Source organism: Puma concolor, chromosome A1 (assembly GCF_028749965.1).
Source record: "Puma concolor isolate L17-30 chromosome A1, mPumCon1.1.hap2, whole genome shotgun sequence".
In the NCBI taxonomy this organism is placed as follows: Eukaryota; Metazoa; Chordata; class Mammalia; order Carnivora; family Felidae; genus Puma; species Puma concolor.
Genome location: NC_141667.1, coordinates 161,487,356 through 161,511,026, shown reverse-complemented (window position 1 = coordinate 161,511,026; position 23,671 = coordinate 161,487,356). Strand labels below are relative to the sequence as shown.

Below are 23,671 nucleotides of genomic sequence, written 5' to 3'. Positions count from 1 at the left end.
CCTTCGTGGTTTGGTTGAAATTCTGTTATTTTCATCATTCTGTTCTCACGTAAAACAAACAAGGCTTTTAAAGGCAGTGAGCGAAAAAGTGCTACTCCAGCTTGGAAAGAAACTTTAGCTCTACTTTTCTGCTTTCGCCAGTTCAGGACCCGGCCTGGGAAGTCCATAGACTTTCACCAGAACGTTCCAGGCCAAAGTTTTCTTAAAGCTCAAGTCTGTCTCTTTGTCGTCTCCACGTGTCCTGGTTGAGGAAGGTGAAAGCCTAGGTGCTGGAACCGTTGACTCTTATGGTCCTTAGGCACACACGACAGGTAGGACTTGGCCCAGAGTCACGAGTCAGAGTGGCAGACACACTCTGTGAGAAGGAGGAGGACCTAGAAAGGCCACGCTGAATCGTGCTGAGAGCGTGTGCCCTGGTGTGCTGTCTCCACACCCCTTGGCCCTAAAACCACTTTTCTAATACCCTGGTTTTCTTCCTGGGGATGGTGGAAGTCTCATGAGTCTCACGTGGGACTGATCCTAACACTGGTAAGGGCTTCATGGCAGAAGACTGGACTCATAAACGGTGCTCTCCCCTGGTCCCGCAGATCCTGGGCCCCAGTTTCCAGACTTAGAACGGGAAGAGAGCCTCCCTTGCCTGTTACAGAGGCAGGCGCCGACCCCTGTGCCTTCCTCCAAAACCGCTTAGATGCGGCCCGTTCCCCTGAGCATCTGCCCTCTGACTCACGATGGGACTGAGAGCGTTCACTGTCTGGCCATGCTTCCCAGAGCACGGACCTTGGACCCCTCCGCCCTCCTGGGGAGGCTGGTTCGCTCCCAGTCTAGGTCTTCTGGTCAGGCTTTCTGGGATGGAGCCTGGAGGTGCATTCTACTTGACGCCCAAGTTTGGGAACCACCGAATTAGAGTGTTGGGTAGAGAAGCGGTTGGAGTCACTTGCCATTTTGAGTCGTTTTACTAGAGGCTTATGGGTGTATACAGTCTTCAACGGATAGGCAGTTTGTTGTATTCAACATCGGCCCTTCTACTTATTAACTTCTTGTTGACCTCTGGCTTTAGTAGGTATTACCTTGGTTCTTAACAATATCCATTAAGAAATAGGTCTTCTTTGTGGCAAGTTTATCTCCTCCCCTGTTTGTCTACTAGGCTCCAGAACCCCTGCCTCATTGCCCATTTGAGCCAAGGACTCTTCCCCGGGGAAGGTCAGGTCAGAAAAAAGGGGGCTGCTCTTTTAGCTGGAAGAGCTTTGTAGCAGAAGCAGCTGAAAACAGTTACCGAAGAGAGTAGACAGTTATTTATATGGGCCTACTTGTGGGCCTTCTCCACATGTCTTGGTCCACAGGCCTCATGGGAAACACACTGTGTCTACCTGAGTAGGTAACTATTATTACCTCCAATTTACAGATGAGAAAACAGAGGCACAGTGTGTTTAGACAGCTTGCTCAAGGTCTCTCTCTTTGTCAGTGCCGATGTGGGGTTGGAACCCAGACACCTTCCCCACTAAGTGACCCGGGATCAGACTGTAAGTCAGTGGTGGGAACACTCCTGAGTTTCAGGATTTGAGTCTTCTGCTTTCTCTTTGCTCTTGACCGTGACTGAGAGTAAAGCCCACACACTGGTTTCTGGAAAGGGAAATATCACTCCTCGTCCCCTGCTGCTTTGCTCGAAAGAGCGGGAGCCCAGAGCTAAGGCTGTCGGGCGAATGGACCCCAAAGCAGCAGGCTGGAGCTTGGCATGGGGCAAGTGCTTGAGGCATGTGCCGGGTTGCTGGGAGGGAAGGTTCCTGAGGTGGGGCCTTGTAGAGACTTGAAAGCCCTCTGCAGCCCATGCTGAGCTGGTGCTGAGTTGTTACTTATCTTGAGAGATGGGGCAGCAGCCTTGAAGATCTAAGAGCCCGTCTGGTGTGATTCTGGGATGAAGAGAATTCCAGAGAACAAAGGCCTTCCCTGAGATCAAATATGCCGTGGGCCGCGCTGACCCTGCGACCTCGGCTGGGGAGACTGGCTGCACACTGTAGATTCTCCCAGGTATTAGGGTGCAGCCAGGGGGGCCTGGTGGTGCAGGTGCTGTGTCCACCCCAGGAAGTGCTGGGATCCACACTGTCTTCAGCACCAGCTTCAACCTCCAGGCCCCTTCCAGGGCTCCAAGCCCTGGAAAATTTATGGGATGCTTCTGCAAGCAGCCATACCTTTCTCTCCCCATCGCAAAAAAAAAAAAAAAAAGCAATGTATTCTGAGGTTTTCTCCTCTCTCTTGGCTTGTCAGTAAGCTATAAAGAATGTGCGGTCCTGAGATGCCTCCAGTGCGCGACACAGGAATCCAGGAGAGCGCTTCTTTCCCACAATTCCCTAGAGCACTAGTCCCATTGTTGGAAATCTGGGTCCCTAAGAAGAAGGGAAATATCACAGGCTTCCTCCTCTGTTTGTGGAAAAACAAGCAGGAAGCATGGATCCAGCTCTCTGGAGGCCAGGAAAGCAGACCTCCCTGGGTGGCCGGTATGACTTGGCCACAGTCAGTGACAGGAGGAATTTGTCATAGTGTCGCAGAACTAAAATCGGCCGCAAAGGATAGACACAGGGACACAGCCCTCGCACTGCCTCACTGTCTGTGGGATGGTTTGGAGCCAGAGAGAGGGAGAAGGTGAAAAGTTCTCGAGTAGAAAACAAAGACTTTGCTAAAATGGAAAACACAGAAAGGATGGTCTTTCTGGAGAAAGGATTAAAAAACAATGGGTGACAAGCTTCAACTAAATAGAGAATGTGAGGGAAGTTGGGGCAGTCTTGACTCACAAGGTGGTTTTAGAGCGTCTGTTCTTTTACTCCGAGAAAGAATATTTATCTCTGATGAGGAAGCTTTAGTGAAAGGTCTGTAGCCACGTCTTGCTATATCTGCTGGGGTCGGTGGTCGTCATCACCGCCGCTAAAGGCTGATTTGGCCTGCAAACCAGGCAGTCTGTGCAGTGGCTGGTGGCCCCCGGAAACCACTGACCACACAGGAGTCTTCGGGCCATGGAGCCCCCACCCCCGCCTGGCTACTAACTGGTTGTTTGCCCCCAGAACAAGTCACCTGACACCTTGGTTCTGGGGTGTGGGGAAGGCGAGGAGTCGTGTTGCAGGGTGCCAGTGCTGGGGCGCTCCAGTGTCCACACCCAGTGCAGACCCTCCCCTGTGTGCTGAGCTGGCTCCCACCCTTCCCAGCTGCGACCCTGCCACAGGAACGCTTTTCTTTTTTTTTTTTTTTTTTTTTTTAATTTTTTTTTTAAGTTTATTTATTTTTGAGACAGAGAGAGACAGAGCATGAACGGGGAGGGTCAGAGAGAGGGAGACACAGAATCCGAAACAGGCTCCAGGCTCTGAGCCATCAGCACGGAGCCTGACGCGGGGCTTGAACTCACGGACCGCGAGATCATGACCTGAGCCGAAGTCGGCCGCTTAACTGACCGAGCCACCCAGGCGCCCCTAGGGGAACGCTTTTCCAGGTACGCACGTACGCTGCTCCAGAATGTGACTTAAAAATAAATATGTTGGGGCACCTGGGTGGCTCAGTCGGTAAAGCATCTGACTTCAGCTCAGGTCATGATCTCGCAGTTTGTGGGTTCGAGCCCCACGTCAGGCTCTGTGACATCTCGGAATCTGGAGCCTGCTTCAGATTCTGTGTCTCCCTCTCTCTCTACCCCTCTTCTGCTTGCACACGTGCTGTCTCTCTCTCTCTCTCAAAAATAAATAAAAGCGTTAAAAAATTTAAAAAAAAAACATACTGCATTAGACTTTTTATCTTCAGGGCCTGAGAAGCCTCTGGAATTGAGTGAATGGTACTTAATCAGCTGAGATGAGAGCAGGCAGGTTTTTGGTGGTTACTTTTGCCCTGGTAGCTGAACCCTCAGTTAATAAGACTCTTCTGGGTCAGATAAAGGCCTAAGTGACTCACTAACCATGATGTCAGTGGCTTCTAACACTGAATGAATGAATGAAAAAGGGGATGTCTAGTCTTAGGAGGGCCCCACAAGTTTCTCCAGTCCCGTCCACATGGTCAGGAGTGCACTTCAAAGGAAGCCCAAATCCCAGCAGCATCCCTGCAAGCTCAGCCCCACCCACCGTCTCTGGCCTCCTTGTGCTGGGTGCCCCCCCATCTCCCAGCACTCAGCCGGGCTCCTGGTGTACACAGCGGGCTCTGATGCTGTGAGGGAGGCTGCCTTTCCAAGCAACGGGTTCTTTTGTAAATAGGCTCCCCTAAGTTCAGTGTGGTATCCTGGATTGGATCTTGGAAGAGAGAACATTAGTGGAAAAAACTGGCAAAAGCCTAGTAGAGTCTGTAGTTTATCAACGCACTCAACGTTAATGTCTCGTTTTGACAAAACGCACCAAGGTTATCGAAGATGCTGACGTAGCATCATCACTCTTGATGGAGGGTGTGCGGGGACCCTCTGCACTGTCTGTGCACCTTTTCCGCAGATCTAAATATTTCCAAGTCAACACCTGCTCTCAGAAGCCACGGGGCAGCCTCCTTGGGCGAGCACACGCCAGGCGGACGAGAAGAAGCTGAGAAGCGGCAGGTCTTGTACTAGAGAGCAGCAGGTGTGGCCAGCACGAGGGAAATAGTGTTCCCATCTTCTCTCCAATAGACTAAGTAACAAAAGGCACTCGTGTGTGCTTGGAGGTATGGCAGAAGCAGCCCTTTCCTGGCCAAGAGCTTCTGTCCCCCTAACTCGGGTGGAGTGCTTTCCAACGACAGGGGAGAAGAGGCATCCCGATGGAGTTTCCATGACTCGGTCTGTTGTTGGGGCTCCAGGGTGAGCCACGGCAGCCCCCCGTCCTTGACTGACTGCCCGGGGAGGAAGCCGTCATAGTTCTTTCCAGACCTTGCGGTGGCAGGACAGGTAGGCATGATGGTGCCACTCTCAGAAAGACATTGAACACGGCTGGCTCACGCCCTGGCCCCTGCTAATTTGTCAGGCAGGCATCCGTAAGCCCTTGGGCACTGCATACACAAGGAGAGCCCCACCCCCACCTTCCACACCTAGAAAACCCTGTGGACAGCCGGGTGGGAAAGCGGCTCAGCCTGGGGTGTCCGGGGTCCTGGAGCCCTGTCTGTGCAGGCTCCCGGCATCGCCACCGGCCCCGTGACAGAGCTTGGAGTGCCACCAGCCACATCTCCAAGTGGCCATACCTTCCACTCTAGTCATGGGCTGCGGGAAAGGGCCAGCAGCAAGGATGGCCAGTGGCCAGCTGCTGTCACCTCACACATTAGCCTCTGTCACCACCCTGCAGGAACAGAGCAGCCCCTGGCCCTTGGCCCTGGCCCCTTCTGTTTTGTAGCTGCCCGCACACCCTGTCCCCTCGCTGTAGCCCACAGCCCCGTCACACAGAGGACACCCTGCCCCCTTGCCCAAGAGGCAGAGGTCAGAAGGCCTGCACCCGCCCAGCCGGAGCCTCTGTCCCTTGGAAATGAGACCCATTTAGGGGTCTAATTAAAGTGCCCTCTCAGACTGCCAGGACTTAGAATAGCATTAGATATTAACGATTGTAGGGGCGCCTGGATGGCACAGTCGGTTGAGCATCCAACTCTTGATTTCGGCTCAGGTCATGATCCCAGGGTCGTAGGATCGAGCCCCAAGTTGGGCTCCATGCTGAGCATGAAGCCTGCTTGGAATTCTCCCTCTTTCTCTGCCCCTCTCCTGCTCTCTCTCTCTCTCTTCCTCTGTCTCTGTCTCTCTCTCTCTTTCTCTCTCTCTCTCAAATAATAAAATTTAAAAAGATACTCAAGATTTTAAATTATCTTTCATAACCCATGTAGACATCCAACACTTTCTTCACTCATCCTCGACATAACTGCTGCTGCCACAATCCAAAGTTTAGGGCACGTTTCGTCTGGGGTTTGTTCACGGATACATTGTTTGCTCCGGGGCCTGAAACACAGTAGGCCTTCAATAAAGTGTTCCAGAAATGAGTGGCGATGCAATTAGTTGAAAGTGTTCCAACACACCTTTTGGGTGAGAAATACAGTCGCGGAACAACGAATAAAAGATTAGATTAAAATGTAGCTTTTCTCACTGGGGGGGTGGGGGGTCCCAAATTAAGCGCTGCCCCCGCTGGATAGCACTAGCTGAGTGTGATGATAACGGATGTGTTGATCTGTCTGTGAAGGATTTGCATTTTTTCCTGGGGATTGTTTCAGCCCCACCCATGAAATTCCTATGTTGCTGCTTTTGCCCAGTTCGGCGATCTCCCATGTGGGAACTACAGAAGGGTGGGTGTTCTGGAATTCCATGCACTAATTTTCTGGGACCTGGTAGAAATGACGTAAAAATATGTCTGCGTGTCGAGCACTCTCGGATCTGTGACTGTCTTTGTGGAGTAATGAGGGCCCCAGGAGAACAGAGGACATGCTCCCTGGGATGCCTCCACGGCTCCGGCTTGTCCGTCAGAGAACAGACAGGGTGATTAGCAGTGGCGGTGCGGTGACCGAGCGCTGGTGGGAGGGAGGATGCAGGAAACCGGCCAGTGCCACGGGCCCTGCTGGGCACACTCCCCTCCCCCTCTGCCCGCACCCGGTGGCCTCTGGCTCCAGGTTGGAGAGAAGGAAGGGGCCCCTGGGAGGGCTCGTGGGATCTCCTGGGATCAGAAATCAGAAAGAGGGATCCCTGAAGGTGCTCCCAGGGCTCCAGAAACCCCAGGAACAACTAAAATATCCCAGAAATACAGCAGCCACTGCCTGCTGGTCACATCAGTGCCAGGAACTGAGCTAAGCCACCAACACACAGTACCTGCTAAATGCCCACAGCACTGCGATTGCCCCACTTTACAGGTGTGCAGACTGAGGCACACCCAGGTGAGGGCACGTGTCATGGCCAGTAAGCAGTGAGGCTGGGAGCAAAGTCCAGGACTTGGTTATTCCAAGACCTCTGCTCTCAACCACTGTGCTAGGCTGACAAATCCCTCGTCACAGAATACGAACACATACGCAAGATACACACAGCGTGGGACACATAAAGCATACGTATGCCCATCACGTGGGAGATCGGTGTGTCTGCTATTTATCTGCAGAGAGTATGGATGGGTGATAGATGTAGGTGCTAGCTAGACAGAGGTGATAGAGACAGACTAGATACAGACGTAGATTGATTGATAGACTGATGGGTGGATTATGGACGTAGATGATTGATAGGTTACAGAGAGAGATGGATGGATAGGTAGGTAAATAGGTAGATGGACGATATGGGTGGAGTCAGACAGATCATGGGTAAACAGAGAACAGCAGGGTCCACACTCACACACGCGGCCGTGGATACTCCTGCCTCCTTTCCCCACAAGGGCTGCCCAGCGGAAGGAGGGGGGCATGCCTGTCTCTAGGGAACTGTCAGGCAGACCTGTTCTTTCCAGGGGCCCCTCTGCAGGGAGGCCGGCCTGTGCGCATAGGTGACTGAGTGGCCTGTGGACCCCCAAGAAGCGGACTGGACAGGTGGCCGTCCAGACAGGATGACCCAGAGAGGCCCGAATGGGCAGCGGGGAATCCCAGCCACAGACAGAACTCCTGGAAATCTCTTTCTCCAGGTCCTTTTGGAGATTCCAGGCCGTGGAGGCGTGTGGATGACGGCTTTGTAAAGCGGGGAGGGTCGCGTAAGCACGGCATTATCTCCAGCAGATGAGGAGGCTATGGGGAAAGTGTTAGCCCTAACTTGGAGAAGGGTTCACTGAACCCTCCTGGGGAGTAAGGGCCCTCCCCAAATTATGCTGACTGTGCAGAGACCCCTGGACCGCAGTGGAATGAAGACAGGGTCCCTTTCTCCTGGGTGGTGCCAATTCCTGGCTTTCACAGCAGCGTTTTCGTTCTGATCCTCCTGCATTGAGTTTCCCACATGCCAGCTGGCAGGCGGGTGTGGTCGGTCAGGCAGAGCTGGAGCTTCTGGGGTTGGGGCCAGTGACCAGGAGAAGTCACTTCTCCTCTCTGAGCCTTTTCTTCTGGGTAAAACAGGAATGCTGGTAACCATGGTGCAAGGTCACGGTGAGATGGTTTTTGTGTAATTCGTTCACCAAGTGAATGTGTTGGATTGTCCTGGGAGCCGTTAGGTACGTGGATCCTCCCGGGGGCTCAGGTCTGGGTCCAGAGTGAGACAGGCCAGGGGCAGTGGATGGGGGCGTTCAGAGCACAGTGGGGGGGGGGGGGGGTGGAGTTGTCCAACTGTGTGACAATGTTTGAAGTTGAATATACCACCTGGGATCGTCCCCGCTTAGAGAGGAAGCTCGCTGTGTGAGACAAAGTTTCTCTCTCCTTTGGCGAGTAGGCCTTATGGTACCTCAGATCCACACGGTTGTGGTCATCAGCAAACCTGTGGAAGGCAGACTCGAGACCCAGAACCGTGGTCTGTTCCACGGCACATGGAAGAGAGAGTGGGACCGTGGTGTCGGTTTTTGCAGAGGAAGGCCAGCTTGGGTCTGGAGTTCGAAGTGTGATCTGCTACTTCCTGGCTGCACGACTTTGGGCAAAGCTACTGAGCCTTCAAGCTTTAGCTGCTTTTCTAAAGCTGGAATAAAAATAGTTCTGCCTTGTAAGTGTGCTCTCAGGGAAAAAGAAATCGCATATAAAGATCTTAGCAATTTTAGCCTTGTAGGGCTTGATAAATGCTGGCCAATGGCTACCTGGCTTTAGGATTTTTTTTTAATTAGGGGCACCTGGTGGCTCAGTCAGTTACGTGTCTGACTTCGGCTCAGGTCATGATCTCACCGTTCGTGGTTCGCACCCCATGTCTGGGTCTGTGCTGACAGCTCAGAACCTGGAGCCTACTTCGGATTCTGTGTCTCCCTCTCTCTCTGACCCTCCCCTGCACACTCTCTGTCTCTCTCTCTCTCTAAATTAAGTAAACATTAAAAAAAATTTAATTAAATATAGGTGGGTCTTCTTCCTCAAAACATGAAAACGTGAAGCCACAGAAACCAGTTAAGTGCTATGAGAATCTGGGGACAGAACAGCTGTTGCCTCACTGCCCCCACAGGGCGCTCTCTGACTGGGGCCTCCAAGGCAGGGGACCGGGTCTTGCCCAGCTCACAAGCTGGGACAGGGGAGAGGTGGGCTGGGACACCAGGCCAGCGGGGCTGAGACATACGGGAGGAATCGTGGGGAGTAAGGTCCACATCCTTGGCGCTGAGACCCCACTGTGTTCGCACAGCCTGGCGGGGAGCAGCCATGACCCCAGCAAGTGACCTGTGGACACCAGAAGGCCCACGAGGCGACACAGGCATAGGGGCATCTTCCCAAAGCCTTGGGACAGTTGTTTCCATTTTCTGGAGTTTGACAAATGTCAACGAAGGAAAGAATTTTAATTTTAATCAAAGTTAGGTCAAGGTGTAACTAAATTATTTCCAGAACGAATGGAAAGACTTACAAAGAACATTTTGTTCAAATAATTCTGAGACCCAAGTATAATTTAACAAAGCAAGAAGACTCCAGAGATTTGGGTTTGGCGAGGCAGCATAGAAAATACCCAGTAAAATCCGAGGATAGGGTTTCTCTCTTGGAAGAGCCCAGAGATCCCCCCTGCCATTTCCTGGCAGGGTGGGCAGGTCACACAGACCGACCTGTTTCCTCCTGAGCGTCCAGGTGAGGAAGGCCAGTGGGTGGAAGGTTCCAGCTGGGAATTTCACGGAGGAAGCCCACCTCCTTCCCTTTCTTCCTTACTTGGTCATTGTCCTAACATTGTCCCAACTGTAACAACCTCGCAAGTTACAACACAGCGCCAAGTTGGGCCCAGATCGTCTCCTTCCGATCTGAACGCCACCTTCGTTTCCTGCTTATTCCTACCAGGTTTCGTGGGCCCTCCCCACCCCCCACCAAGACAATCTTAGCTCAGACAGGATTTCCTTCATCTTAGTCACCAGCTTTTATGGTCCAGCCTCCCCTTCCCGTTGCAAAACAGGGAATGGTAACAGCAAAGAGTCTGAAATGACTTGTCGATCTCATGCCAGCACGGGGAGACATCAGTTTTTGTGTGTGCTGACCCAACAGCGAGATACCAGAGGTTGGAAAAAATAAATGTTATTTCTTGCCGCAGCGAGCCTTCTTCAGCCGCCCGCCCTTGGCTGTCATAAAACTGCAAAAGGGCAGACACACTCATTTAATTGCATTTCGAGAAAGCTGCAAAGTTTAAACAAAGAGGACAGTCGTAGCAAAAATCATTCATATTGAAAATGAAGGCTCCTAAATGCTGACATTTCCAGGTCTGGTTCCCACCCTCGCGGAACACACGCCTTCAGGGCATGACAAGGCATTTCCTGGGGCTTGGAAGGAGAATGCGGTCCCCATCTCCTCCTGCTGAGGGTTCTGGGAGGATCCTCAGCAGCTCGGTTATAGGAACCATGCATGGAGCTGTCAGATACGCTCTTGGTGGAAATAGAACCTGGCCCAAATCACTGGCTCCGGCTACCTGCACAGGGCAGGATGTGTGCACAGAGCAAGCAAATTCAGTCCTTCACACCCCCAGCCCCTGGAAGGGGTGCCCATGCTGGCTGGCTGGCCCCGAGTACCAGTGGTAACAGCAAACCGCTCTGCTTTTCCGTTGACAGGAGATGACAGACAAAAATTTTCCTCTCCCAACTCACGTCAGTGGAGTCCAATCGGGAAAAAAAGTAAAATTTCTCTTTTTTTAAGTTTATGTACTTATTTTGAGACAGAAAGATAGAGCGAGCAGCGGAAGGGGCAGAGAGAGGGAGAGAGAGAATCTCAAGCAGGCTCCAAGTTGTCAGGGCAGAGCCCGGCTTGGGGCTCGAACTCCCAAACCGTGAGATCATGACCTGGATGAGATCAAGAGTCAGACGTTTAACTGACTGAGCCACCCAGGTGCCCCTAAAACTTATCTTTGTAGATTCTATTTGATTTCTCATCGGTGCTCCAAAACGTCTCCACCAAGCTCCTGTGCTCTCCTAGATCTAAAACTTTGCTCAGAGCAGGTCTCCCCTCCTGCTCATATGTGTATGCACAATTTGCCTCTGGTTTCCCATGAAAGCAGGGACCTGGGCCTGGCAGGGCATTGGGATCCCCGGGGGAACTTGTAAAATCCCATACTCTGAGTGATCCATTCTGGGCTGGGGCCAGACATCCACATTTCCACCTCTGGATGAAGCAGCAGTCCTCAAGGGGCTGGAGAATCTTCTAGAATGCTGGGACCCATCCCTCCCCAGGGTCATTGGGATTTATAACAGGCCCTAAGAAGACTATACAGGAATTCCAAAGCCCGTGCAGAGACTGACTTTGCCCTTAAAACCAAGACAATTTGCTCCGCTCCCCAGAAGCTCTGGTCCTCCAGTCCTGGGCTCTCTACCTGCTGAAGGCAGCCCCCATCCTGGGGACGTCCCACCCAGTGCACCCAGTGGGTACAATTCACGCTTCATCCGAGCTCCCCCGGTGAGCCCGTGCTGTAATTTGGGGGTGATTTCTTTGCTCTCCAACCCGAGTTGTACCTAGAATAAATGACTCACTTTACTCCGGGGTGGGGAGGAGGTGTAAGATCATTCAGGCTCACTCCTGATTTTTCTTTTTTTTTTTTTTTAATGTTTTATTTATTTTTTTAAGACAGAGAAAGGGCATGAGTAGGGATGGGGCAGAGAGATAAGAATAGTACTGACTCCTGTCTAGAAGTTCTAGAACACAGAATGGATGGACCCTGATAACTCAAATAACTGGAAAGCGTGGTTCTCTCAGAACAAATCTAACCCGGAGCCGTCTGCTTCTGTTTGTATGAAAACCGTAGCAAAAGCCAGAGCAGTGCCTCAAAGGAAAATAAGTTTGTTTAAAAGAAGATACACAAATATTTCATCCATGTTTAAGATTGCCTCTTTCTCCTTTTTGCAGTACCTTTAACAAATCTGTATTCTTCCAGTTCTTGAGTTAAGGACAAAAGAGTGTTTATTCAGGGAATATTTCTGCCTTCGTGGTGGTTTTTCTTCCTCATTGGGTTTAATTAACTAAAGTCCATAAGAATAAACATAGGAAAAAAAGGCAGCCTTGGTGAGGTTTCCTTTATTTAATTCCTCACATAAAAAATATATATATATATTTTTCATCTGTATTCTGAGTATTGTAAAAATTGGGTAAATTTCTTGAAATGAAAAGTGAGGTCTTAGTACATGATTCACATATCACATATGTCACAAACATATAGTGTTTGTAAACTAATCACTTGAAAACAGTCTTACTGATGTCACCTCAGATCTCCCATATACATGGTACACACCTGTGTTGATTTTTGTACGTTTTTTCACTGTGATATGACACACGCAGCATGAAGCTTACTGTCTCTATGTTTTCAAGTGTACGGTCAGTGACGTCCAGCCTGCTCCCAGAGCTGTGCAAACACCACCGTCCGTCTCCAGAACGTTCTTATCTCCCCCAGCTGAACCTCTGTCCCCATGACATGGTAACCCCCGTCCCCCCTCCCCTACCCCGGTGACCCCTGTTTTGCCTTCCGTGTCTGCGAGCCTCGTTTGCCTGTTTCGGGGACCTCGTGTAAGCGGAACAGTACGACGCGTGTCCTTCGGCGGCTGGCTTACCGCGCGCCGTGACGTCCTCGGGGTTCATCCGCGGTGCAGCCTGTGTCCAAACGCCCTTGGTGAGGCTGAATAATGCCCCTGTGCTTTTTAACCTACTGTTTCAGAGCTCAGTGTTGTCGTCTTGGTTGGTGGCACCAGCGGCTGGTGTCAGGCTCAGAGGAAGTGACTCACAGCTCAAACCAAAGGGGCGAGTGGGCAGGTCGGCCGCGGGCTCCCGTGCCTCCGTCTCTCAGACCCGTCTCCCCACGTGGCCTGCCTGGCTCCCTAGTGGCCCCTCTCCTCTAGCCGTGTGGCTCGCTTTCTGGCACATGTCGGTGGCGCTGTGACCCAGCGGGCTGCGGGGCATGCGGGGTCAAGTTTCCTCCAGGCCTGGATATGCAGGTGTGATGATGCTCGTGGGTAAGGCCTGGGCTGGGGGGGGGGGCGGGCAGATGTGGGTGTCACAGACCTGCTGAGGCCCGGGGCTGCATGGGCTTCCTCAGGAAGGCATTAGAAAGTGAAGCATCGAGACAGAGAGCCAGGAGGAGGCCCAGGAGGAGCTGCACCCAGCAGCCCAGAAGGGGGCTGTCTCCAGGGGGCAGCGGTCAGGCCATCACAGGCCACCAAGGCTAAAGCCTTGTCCAGGGTCACCCGGCTGCAGGCCCCTGGCCCCTATCTCCACACAGTGCTGGGTCCGGACGTGGTGGGTGGGGGAGACCCCAGGATATGGAGCAGTGGGGACACTGAGCCTAAATCCCTCTTACCCTCGTCTGCCTCAGGTCACTGGAGTGGACTCTGGGCTCCCCGAGGGCCCAAAACATGTGTCCTCCCCAGCACAGGACCCTCACAGACGTGCTGGGGGATTTTTTTTAATGAATGTGGCATTTAACCATTCCGTAGGAGGGCTTAGCATGTTTAAGACTTCTACATGCAGGAGGCTGGTGATGTGATCAGAAGGCTCCTGGCCACCCAGGAAAAGTCAGCAGAGTTGGAGGGAGAAGACTCAGACACAGGTGGAAAGAAAGTGGTCTTGGGGCACCTGGGGGGTCAGTTGGTTAAGCGTCCAACTCTTGATTTCAGCTCAGGTCTTGATCTCACGGTTCGTGAGTTCAGGCCCAAAGTCAGGCTCTGCGTGGACAGCGTGGAGCCTGCTTGGGATTCTCTCCCCCCTCCCGCCCCTCCCCAACTTGTGCTTTCTCTCTCTCTCTCTCTCTCTCTCTCTCTCTCTCAAGATAATTTTTTTAATTTATTTTTTGAAGTTTATTCATTTTTGAGAGAGAGACAGAGAGCATGAGTGGGGGAGGGGCAGAGAGAGAGAGAGGGAGACAGAATCTGAAGCAGCTCCAGGTTCTGAGCTGTCAGCACAGAGCCCAACGTGGGGCTCGAACCCACAAACCGTGAGATCATGACTGAGCCGAAGTCAGACGCTTAACCAACTGAGCCTCCCAGACACCCCTCGCTAGTATTTTTTCATGTTTAATTTTTTTTTTTTTGAGAGAGAGAGAGAGAGCATGAGCAGGGGACAGGCAGAGAGAGAGAGGGAGACACAGAATCCGAAGCAGGCTCCAGAGTTCGAGCTGGCAGCACAGAGCCCAATGTGGGGCTTGAACTCACAGACTGCGAGGTCATGACCTGAGCCGAAGTCGGGCTCTCAACCGACTGAGCCACCGAGGCACCCCCCAAAACAAATAATCTTAAAAAAATTTTTTTAAAGAAAGGTGGCCTTTCTGTCCCCCTTTCCAGTGTTTGGGTCTAACCCGCTAAGCCCCAGCTCCCCCATTCGATCAGCGTCCCACTGCTGAATTACCCCTCTGTCTTAGAGAAAGTGTCGACCCTAGAAACCCATGGCCAGTCCGCTGGGGCCTGTGGCGGGGTGGGACCACATGTCTGAGGCTTTCTGGCTGCTCTGGGGTTTCCAGTTCTGCCCTCTGTGGTTGGGGAGCTGTGAGCAGGCCACGACCCGATGCCCAAGGGGAGGAGAGGGTCAGAGGGGCAGCCACCTGCCCAGAGATGGCACCAGATGTTGGCCTGAGGGTTCCTGGCAGGCATGGTGCTGTGTGCTTTTTATTCTTTTTGAGTTAGCAATACCAGGCTTGTGTCTTTAATTCTTGTTCCTCTGCCATCACAAAACCTGGTTTTGAGATGCGGGCATATCAGAGAAGCTGTGGGGCAGCCAGGGCCCCCCCCCCCCATGGACAAAGCTGGCACAGGTGTCTCCGGGGCATCGTGTCTGATCACCTCCACGGTGCTCAAGGGAGGAGGGCACACAGACGCGCAGGGAGGAAATCCCAAAGGAAGGAGGCCTTCCTCTTCCTGCTGCAACCTGGGCATGACCCCGGGAGCGCAGGGGCCGGGTCCCGGGTGTCCCGAGTCTCCAGTGCCCAGCGCAGGGCTGAGCGGGGTGGCTGGGCTCCGAGTCAAGGACAGACAGGCGGAAGAAAGTGGGAAAGACAGGAGTTCTGGTCAGAACGGACACGAAGGGTTTGGGGAACTTTGTGTTCAGAATAACGGCGCAAATGATTAGGTTCAGCGCCAAAGGCACGTCCCTCAGACACACACAGCTGGGGTCAACTGACGGGAGTTCCTCTGTCGTTGGCTTCACTGAACTCAAATCACTGTGTAAAAAGCTACTGGGGTGGACAGACGTTGGCTTATCTGCGGAGTCAAACTCACGAAAAATATGCTTCCACTGCAAGACCGAATGCCAGCCTGCTTCATGGCATTTCTTTTTCTTGAGCTTCAGGCCCAAGGGGGAGTCAGGCATGTGGCCAATGAGCGGTCTGTGGGCCGAGGTGAACTTTTTCTTCAGGGCAGAAGTTGGCCAGTGGCCTCCTTTGTGCTTGCAGAAACTTGGCTTTGTGGTCTATGAAGGGTAAGAGTGCAGAAAATGGACCAGTGACCAAACCACATAGTCGAGTGGAATGGTTGGGGGGCCATCATTCAAAGCCCCCCACTTGTCAGCCAGAGTCGCGAGTCCCTCCCTGCTGGGCCCATGACAGTGAGGTAGCTGATGGGGAAGGGACTTGTCCTCGAGGTTACTCTCTCCTATAAATGCTGGTTCCCGACACAGAGTCCAGCAGGAGGTGATGCCTCCCTGCCTGTGTACCCGAAAGATCCTTGATCCAGGCCAGGTCTGAAGAGCCAGGCCAGAGAACCATGTGCAGGCTCCAAATCTGATCCAGAAGTTTCAGACCCAGCAGGCCTGGGGGATGAGGCCCCACATTTCTAATGCACTGCCAGGGTGTGGGGTGCAGCTGGTCCCGGGACCACAGCTTGGGTAGCGGGCCCTGGAAGATGTCTCCAGAGCCGTGAGATTCTGTCTTCCCTTTGAACAGGGGCTCCCAGTAACCAATAGCATGTATAACCAGGGCTCCCGTGCCCCCAAACTGTTGTACCCAGCTCCTGAAACGTTACAGGCAACAGGCTACGCTGGCCTGTGCAGGCGAGTTTGGAAAGTCATGGACTTGAAAAACCTCATTTTCATCTGCTCTGCTCTGCTCTGCTCTGCAAGGGTTAAGGAATTTCTCTATTTGAAAAACAAAACAAAACAAAACAAAACAAAACAAAAAAAGCATTTTATCTTTTGACCCGCAAGTCCAAACCTCTGCAGTCATGCCCTGCCCGAGAGCAGGTCTGACCCTGAGCTGGCCAAAACACCCTGAAAAGCGGGTCTTCTTAGTATGAAAAAGTTTGAAAAGTGTAACCAGGGGTATACACAGTGAGCAGAAACCAGTACCTTCCTGGAGAACTGTTTAGAGACCACCTCTGGAAACAGACAACAAGCCTCCCGCTTCAGGGAGGGCTTACTTGAAGCCTATTTCCCTTTGAAATGAGGCTGCTGGCACAGCCCACCCCTCCACCCCCGCCCCTGTTATCTTTCTAGATTGTTCAGGGCAGCTCTGCTTCTCATGGAGTGACACTTGATTTTCCCTCGCGATGGTCAGTCATGCGTTTGACCGTCTCTGAGTAAAGCATCTATCAAACGGCATCCTTTGGAAAATTCCATGTAAGACAACTACATATTAGAGATAAAAGCAAAGATTAAGTTCTTTGAGGCAGACGTCTCGTGTAAATGTATACAGGGGAAATGGCTCTGGAAGATTAGTGCCTCAAGGTGGAGAATGCTTGCTTGGAGCAAGGACCAGGGCCACGAGGTAGTGTGAAGCTCCCCGCTGCAGACTACCTCTGTCCCGTATGTCTTCCTTCAGACCCCGCGTTCCTGTCGGCTGTCCTCTCTCCTCCAACTTGTACTTTGGTTTGTCTGTGGGAGGGGGACATGATGAATGCGCCCGTCCCAAACCCTCACCTTCGCTCATTTACTTAGAACTTAAAACTCAGCCCATCCCCCTGAGGTGAGCATCTGTGACCTCGGAGTCCGGCCCACATGCTCCAGGTCGGGCTCCATCAGTCGGGAGCCATGATCTTGGGAAGGATCTTTAGTTTCTTGACACCTCCGTTCCCTTCTCTGGGAGGTGAGCTCATATTCCTCCCTCTGCGCTGCTCCACGGACCGTCTTCCATAGCGCTGGTGGAGTGCTGAATGTGGGTCCGCAGGATAGACACCCTGCGCGTGCTGTGATTCCTCTACACTTGTCACCACTTGGACTTGAGTGTGTCCCCTCTTCACATCTCTCCCTGGTGACAGCCCGGTCCCCTGGCTCCTCCACGCCCCAGTGTCATGGAGCCTTGGCCAGAAAGTTCCAGAAGGTTTTGTGTCCAGGTAGCTCCTTCAATGGCCACAGGAAGTGTCTCAGGTGGACCACTGGTGGACAGCAGTCATTTGCGTTTTCACTGACCCCGTCTGCGTGGTCCCCCTCTCGGGCTCCTGTGCCTTTAGCGGTAGAGGTCACACAGAGAAGGCCACATGGCACACCCAGGCTCCTCCTCGGGCCTGGCGGTTCCCAGCACCCCACACGGGTCCAGCTGCCTCCTTAGTGATACTTACTGTATTGGGTCATGCCCAGTGGGATCTGTCTCCATCCAGCTCTTGAATCCTGATTCAAGAGACAGTCTGTCTCTCCCTGATTGTCAGCCTGTTAATGACAACGTGAGAATAATACTGTCTCAGCCTGACTGTTGAGTTACTGCTCAAAAATCCATGAAACTCACAGTCGCAGAGGGCAGCTCCTAAGTCAGCTGGAAAACTTGACCAGTTTGGGACCGAAGAAACTTGACCATGGATGGATAATAAGCTTGGGTTCAAGGTGCAGGCTTGCTCAGTGTCCCCCCGACCTTGCCCTCAGAAGTTTGAAGCTGTGTTCACTTCATCACTTGTAGAGTCTCAACTCAGATGCCCCTGCCATCTTCCTACATACGCGCCCCCACCCCCACCCACTTCTGCTGGTCCCCCTGGCCCGGCTGCCCTCATTCCAAAGGACCCCGTTTTGGCCACCCCTGTGGCTTGCCCTCAGGAGGGCTCCCGGCTGTCCACACCTTGGCTCTGCCGGCTACTGAACTTGGATAAGCTCCCTTCCCTCCAGTGTTGGCTTGCTGCCTCGCTCAGAGCCTCACCCACCCCAGGGCTCAGCACGGATTGAAGACAGACTTGTCCCCGAGTCACTGACCAGAAACAAGTGCTACATCATGCTGCCACCCGTCTGGGCACGTCCATCCTAAGGTCAGCTTGAGCCCGCATTTTGCATTTGAGTCCTGTCATTAAAAGACCAGGAATTGAGAGTGCTTCAGGTGACCCCTTAGACAGCTGCAGGTGACTTTTAAGTGCATGTCTTTTCATACGTGGAGAGCTGGTGATGGGGTGTCGGGTGGAAAACCGGGAGGTCCTGCTTGAAGTGGCTGGTGTGCTGATCGCAGAGAGGCGTCCATCCCGTGGGTGTCGCCAAAGCTCTGAAATCCTCCCAATAGAAGCGACACCCGCCAGGACCCACGCCCAGCTAATTCTGTTTTCGGAGTTAGCTAAGACCCTTGTTTCAAGCGAAGTTTTACTGTTTGCTATCGTCTTTTTTGAATCACCCTTTAAAACAACATTGTGACCAGAAACAGCTTTTCTCGGTCACATACACAGCGTGATTAACTTCCCAGAGACTTAGTAAAGTCTAAATAGATTTGTGTAATATTTTCCTGAAATTTTACGTGTGGAACAGAGTCAGTATGCTATGACTGTTAGGTAATACTAGAACCATAGAGTATAAATCGTGTACCATACACCTCAATAATCTATACTAATAATTATGATTTTTGTCCTCAGTTGAACTGTATGGTGGAAGGGGTCTTCAGTTAGTATGAACAGTCTTAAAAAAGTCAATCAAGATGCTTAATCTGCTTATGAAAACACATCTCCTTGAGGCGCTTCTGCTCATTTACACAGGACACATATTCTGTCCCTGGGGAAGTGTGACAACCCAGCAGGAGAAGCTGTCTGAGGGCCATGACCGCTTAGCCCAACTGCTGTCATTTAAAAATCAGTCCGATTTTGTTTCTGTTTTCAAGATTCCCCAATCCAGACTCTTTTTTTTCCTTCCATCTAACCCTTCCACAATGAAATGAAATTAGTCAAATTTTTCTCTCCAGTTTGACATTGAAGAAGAAAGAGCCAGACGAGGCCTATCAAGTTTGCTGAAGCAAGTGTAGTAGAAGTGAGGATTCGCCTATTAAGCATTTTATTATCTTTCTAGGTTACATTCCTCTTTCATGAAAATAAAACACTGGACTTTCAGAAGAAACTGAAGGTGCAGACATGTTGAGCTCAGTGTGCTGACAGCACGTTGGATTAAGATTTGGATTAATTGGATTAAATGATTGTATCTTCTGAAGGATGATACATAAGGACATTTGTCTGTGGAGAGTTTATGCTAGCTGCAAAAGGGCAGAAGCAGGTTGTACCTTAGGGACCAACTCGTCCAAACTTCTCTTAAAGATGAGGAACCTACAGCCCAGAGAGGTGCAGACACCCTCCAACCGGCACACAGCTGGCTCCCGGTGGAGTTGAGAACACAAGCCCTGGTCCGGTGTCAGCCTTAATAAACTAATGCTGTCATCTAATTTCAGTAATTAAGTCATTTTACATATTAGATCATTTTTTGAGTAAATGACATGATTCACTGTTTTTAAAGGCTTATTTTGGGAATGGTGAACGGAATATCCTACCAAGCCAAAACCCATCGATCTTCCGAGAACTATGTCATGGAACAAAGTTCATTCTCCTTTGAGGCCCCATATGGCAAAAGTGAACTCTTCTACTTTAGCACAATGCATACAAAGTCAAAGAGATAAGTAACAAAATGCAAGAGAAAATTAAACAGAGAAGCTCAGACCTTGAAACAAGTCACTTATTTAATCCCTGTGGTATCAGATTTTGTAAAGGCTAGTGGTTTGAAAGATACACGACATTTAAAATAATGTAAGGCACCACCCCGTTTAATCTTTTCTCACTCTGCTCACGTCTAAGAACAATGCCCCCGCCTGACATCACCTTGAGTCAACCTGAGCTTTGATTTCTTGAAGCTCAAAAGCCTGAATTCCTGAGAATGCCTCATTTCGAGAATCCAGAAAGCTGAGTTGTGACTCATGACATGCCAGGGCTTTCTCAGAGGTCCTAGTCAATGGTGAGGACGTGAGGAAGGGGGCGCTTTGGGATGGGTGGTACCGAGAGAGAGTAGATCAGTCACTCTGCGCACGTCTAAGAACAATGCCCCCGCCTGAACCTGAGCTCTGATTTCTTGAAGTTTGAAAGCCTGAATTCCTGAGAATGCCTCATTTCGAGAATCCAGAAAGCTGAGTTGTGACTCATGACATGCCAGGGCTTTCACAGAGGTCCCAGACAATGGTGAAGACGTGAGGAAGGGGCCACTTTGGGATGGGTGGTACCGAGAGAGAATAGATCAGGCAGCCGGCGGCCTGCCGTGTGGTATGGTGTTCGCAGGACGGGGTGATCTCAGTGGCCCTGCACACAATAGAAAAGCCTGCCCCCTCGGCCTTGTTGCTGATACTTTATATTTGCCATAGTTCTTTGTACTGTTCCGAGCAAAGTGTCATAGCCATTATCTCCCTTAATCCTGATAGCAGCCCTGTCAATAGATGGGACAGGTGCACTCCTCCCTATTTACAGCCAAAGAAGGGAAAGCACAGAGGAATTCAGGAACACGCCAGCGTCGCTAGGTTGAGATAGAGCTGGTGTCAGAAGGCTTCTTTTGCCTGAAAGGTTGGTCCCAAGCAAGTTATTCCAAATTCACGTAGCTCCGTGGACACCCTCATTTGGTAGTCTCAGTCACCCCAGGAGAGAAATGGGGGGCTATTTTAACAGCCACAACACTGGCAGGAAAAGAGAGAAGCGCGCAGTGACTTCCCCAGGGACCCCCAGCCAAGTGCATAATCCCACAGTGAGATCACGAAGTCTAAGGATACTGTGCTATGAAGCCACCTTGTCAGCTCTTTCAGTGGCAAAGCCAAAGATGACAGGGTCATTAAATATATTGCTTTAAGTTGCCAAACCAACATTGCGTTGTATTTTGTTCTTCTGTGAGTGTGAATTACTCTGTGTAAAAGCCAGGAGCGCTGTAATAACCTTTAATGAAATGTGATAGGCAAGAAGTTTCACCATTAGAGATTTCAGGGCTTTCCATGGTCCCTTTAACTGAGAATGGAACTTGATTTTGTTTTGCAAATCACTCTTACAGCTGCATGACTTCATCTCAAGCAAGTCAAATAAAGGAATTTTCAGTATTATAACGGTCACTAAGCAGACAACTGACGTGTCAGCGTTTAGAAGGGGTAAGGTTTCTGGGCGAGCATGGAAAGATACTGCCGTGACACGGTGTTTTACTTGGGTGGCTTCATTGTGTAGGTGGGTGGCGAGTTGGAACGGAGCTGGGAGGTATTGGGAGGGGGTGGGGGCAGGACCGTGCCAGAGCCTTCCCAGCCAGAATGTCAGCCTGATTGGGGCAAATCCCCTGAAATCTATTGAGACCCCTTATCTGCTTGTTCACAATTCACATAAGCAACTCTGAAAATTTGGCTAAAATCTCCTCAGGCCGATATTTCTGGGATTCTCTTATGGCTCAAAGCAAAGTACATATCTGTGTTTTTCCAGGTTCCCCTATGGGACGTCCACCTTCCTCCTGAACACTTCCCCGAGGTGCGCGGTCCTTGGACCTGTGGTAGAGGGCCTCCCAGGCTGTGCCATATAGGGACCATACAGGGAGAGGGCTTGGCCCTGCTCCCCCGAATTAAAGACCTCCTGTTGGATGCTTCTGCTAAGACCAATTAGTTTCCCAAAGAGCAATTAAGGAGAGTTTTCTACCAACCACTGGCAGCGGGATTGCCCGTCTTGACCTATTTTGGCTGACTGATTCCTCTCCGCATAGTTGGGTAATCAGGCTATTAGGGTGTTTGGACTCTTCCCCGCCAACATTCCTCCGTGGTGTGTCTCATATCTTCTCAACTTCCGCGTAAAATAGCTACTCATCAAATACTATTTAAACATCCCTGGGCATTCAGATTCTCTTGTGGTCGGTAATAGTTTTTGCTTTCCACAAAGCTTTTTACAAGTGGAAATGGACTGATACTGGTTTCTTCTAGAAAGACCCCAAAGCTCTTAAACCATCCTCCAAAGGTTAGCTTGAACATTTTACACTGGACCTAAAATATACCAGTAAAACCAGGTGATAATGCCAGGCCATGGCAGAGTAAGAGATGGGGACATGGGACGTTGTCTACCCTGTATCTCTATGATGGGTTTTCCGCAGCAGCCCTCCGTCTTACACCTGTCAGAGATCTCCATGCTGTTGAAAGAGGGAGAAGCCATCATTTCCCCCTGCTTGTGTCAATGGCAGTCAGAGGCACACACAGCTAGAGCCATGAAGCAGTCCGCTGGGCTCAGCTGCCTTGACCCATGGAACCCATGCCTGACCCTCACTCGTCCGCCTTGACCGCCACGGTGGGAGATGGGGGCAGGAACACGTGCCAGCAGCACACACACACACACACACACACACACACACACCCCACCAACTGTCACATTCAAACCACTCCCAACCATGGAGCCAAGTTTCTGAGACCAAGGGCAGTAGGAAGGTTGAAGCAGTATTCCAGAAACTGGTTCAAAACCAACAGAAGGTAGTATCTCATATTTATTCTCACAATGTGTGTATTTCCCGTTGACCAATGAGGTCAAGCACGATTTGTGTGTATGTATTGGCCATTTGCATATTCTGTCCTGTAATCAGCTGGTTGGGGGTCTCATGCCCATTTTTCTCTTGGGTGCCCCTGTTCATGAGGACTTGGGAACTCTTCATCTATTGTAAATGCAAGCCCCTGTTCGGTTACGTGTGTTAAAAACACTTTGTTCCACTCAGTGGCTCAAGTTTTCTCTCTCTTAATGATGCCCTTTGACGAGCTGATGGCTTAAATGTAGATGTAGTCCCACTTATTCACCTTTTTTATGGTTAGTGCTTTCCCAAACTCATTTGCTAATTCCAAAAGTTTACTATAGATTGTTTCGTATTTTTCGATAAATGCGATCACTTTATCTTTAAAAGATGGCTTTACATTTTCCTCTTGGTCCTGATACCTTTTACTTCTTTCTCTCATGCCTTGTCATACTGCCTAGAATACATTAGCAATATTAAACCAGGAAATGCTTATGAACATGGTCACCAGAAGGCTTCAAAATGGGTGTTAGAACATACGCAAGCTATTTTTAGAACCCAAGCTCACCTTCCAAATTGTATGATCCCCAAGATAGCTTTCTGGACCATCTTCCAAAAGAAAGTGCCATTGGAAACGATATTCCAAGCCCTCCTCATCTTTAATTAGGCTTAGAACAGAGAGCCAAACACAGAGAATAAACCAGGAATTAAGTGGTTATGACATCCACACACATGCTTTCCCTATTGCTGTACAACAGATGTGACAACTCCCTTTACACAGCCTTCCTCAAATGACATGTTCCCTGTCCCCACCTTCTGTCCAAGTTTGGATGTTGACTGTGGCATGTTGAATGTCGGTCATGTTCCTGAGAAGGCATACACTGGCAGACAGAAGGCAAGGGAAGGTGGGCTCACAGAAATACGGACTATCCAGTGTTCTAGTGTGTTCACCTGTAGTAGAAGAATCAATTTCTATGTTTATAGCATATTTTGCCATCCTTGAGAGTCATGTTTTGAAAGGTGGGTAGTGACTCTGTCTGGCGTCGCCTGGGTC

At 50.9% G+C, this 23,671-nt stretch overlaps 1 protein-coding gene across 2 annotated transcripts in view; it reads left to right on the top strand.

The window, feature by feature from the left end:
- The window catches only part of COL4A2 (collagen type IV alpha 2 chain), a 174,253-nt gene that overhangs the window by 2,541 nt on the left and 148,041 nt on the right, over positions 1–23,671 (top strand). The window lies entirely within an intron of this gene.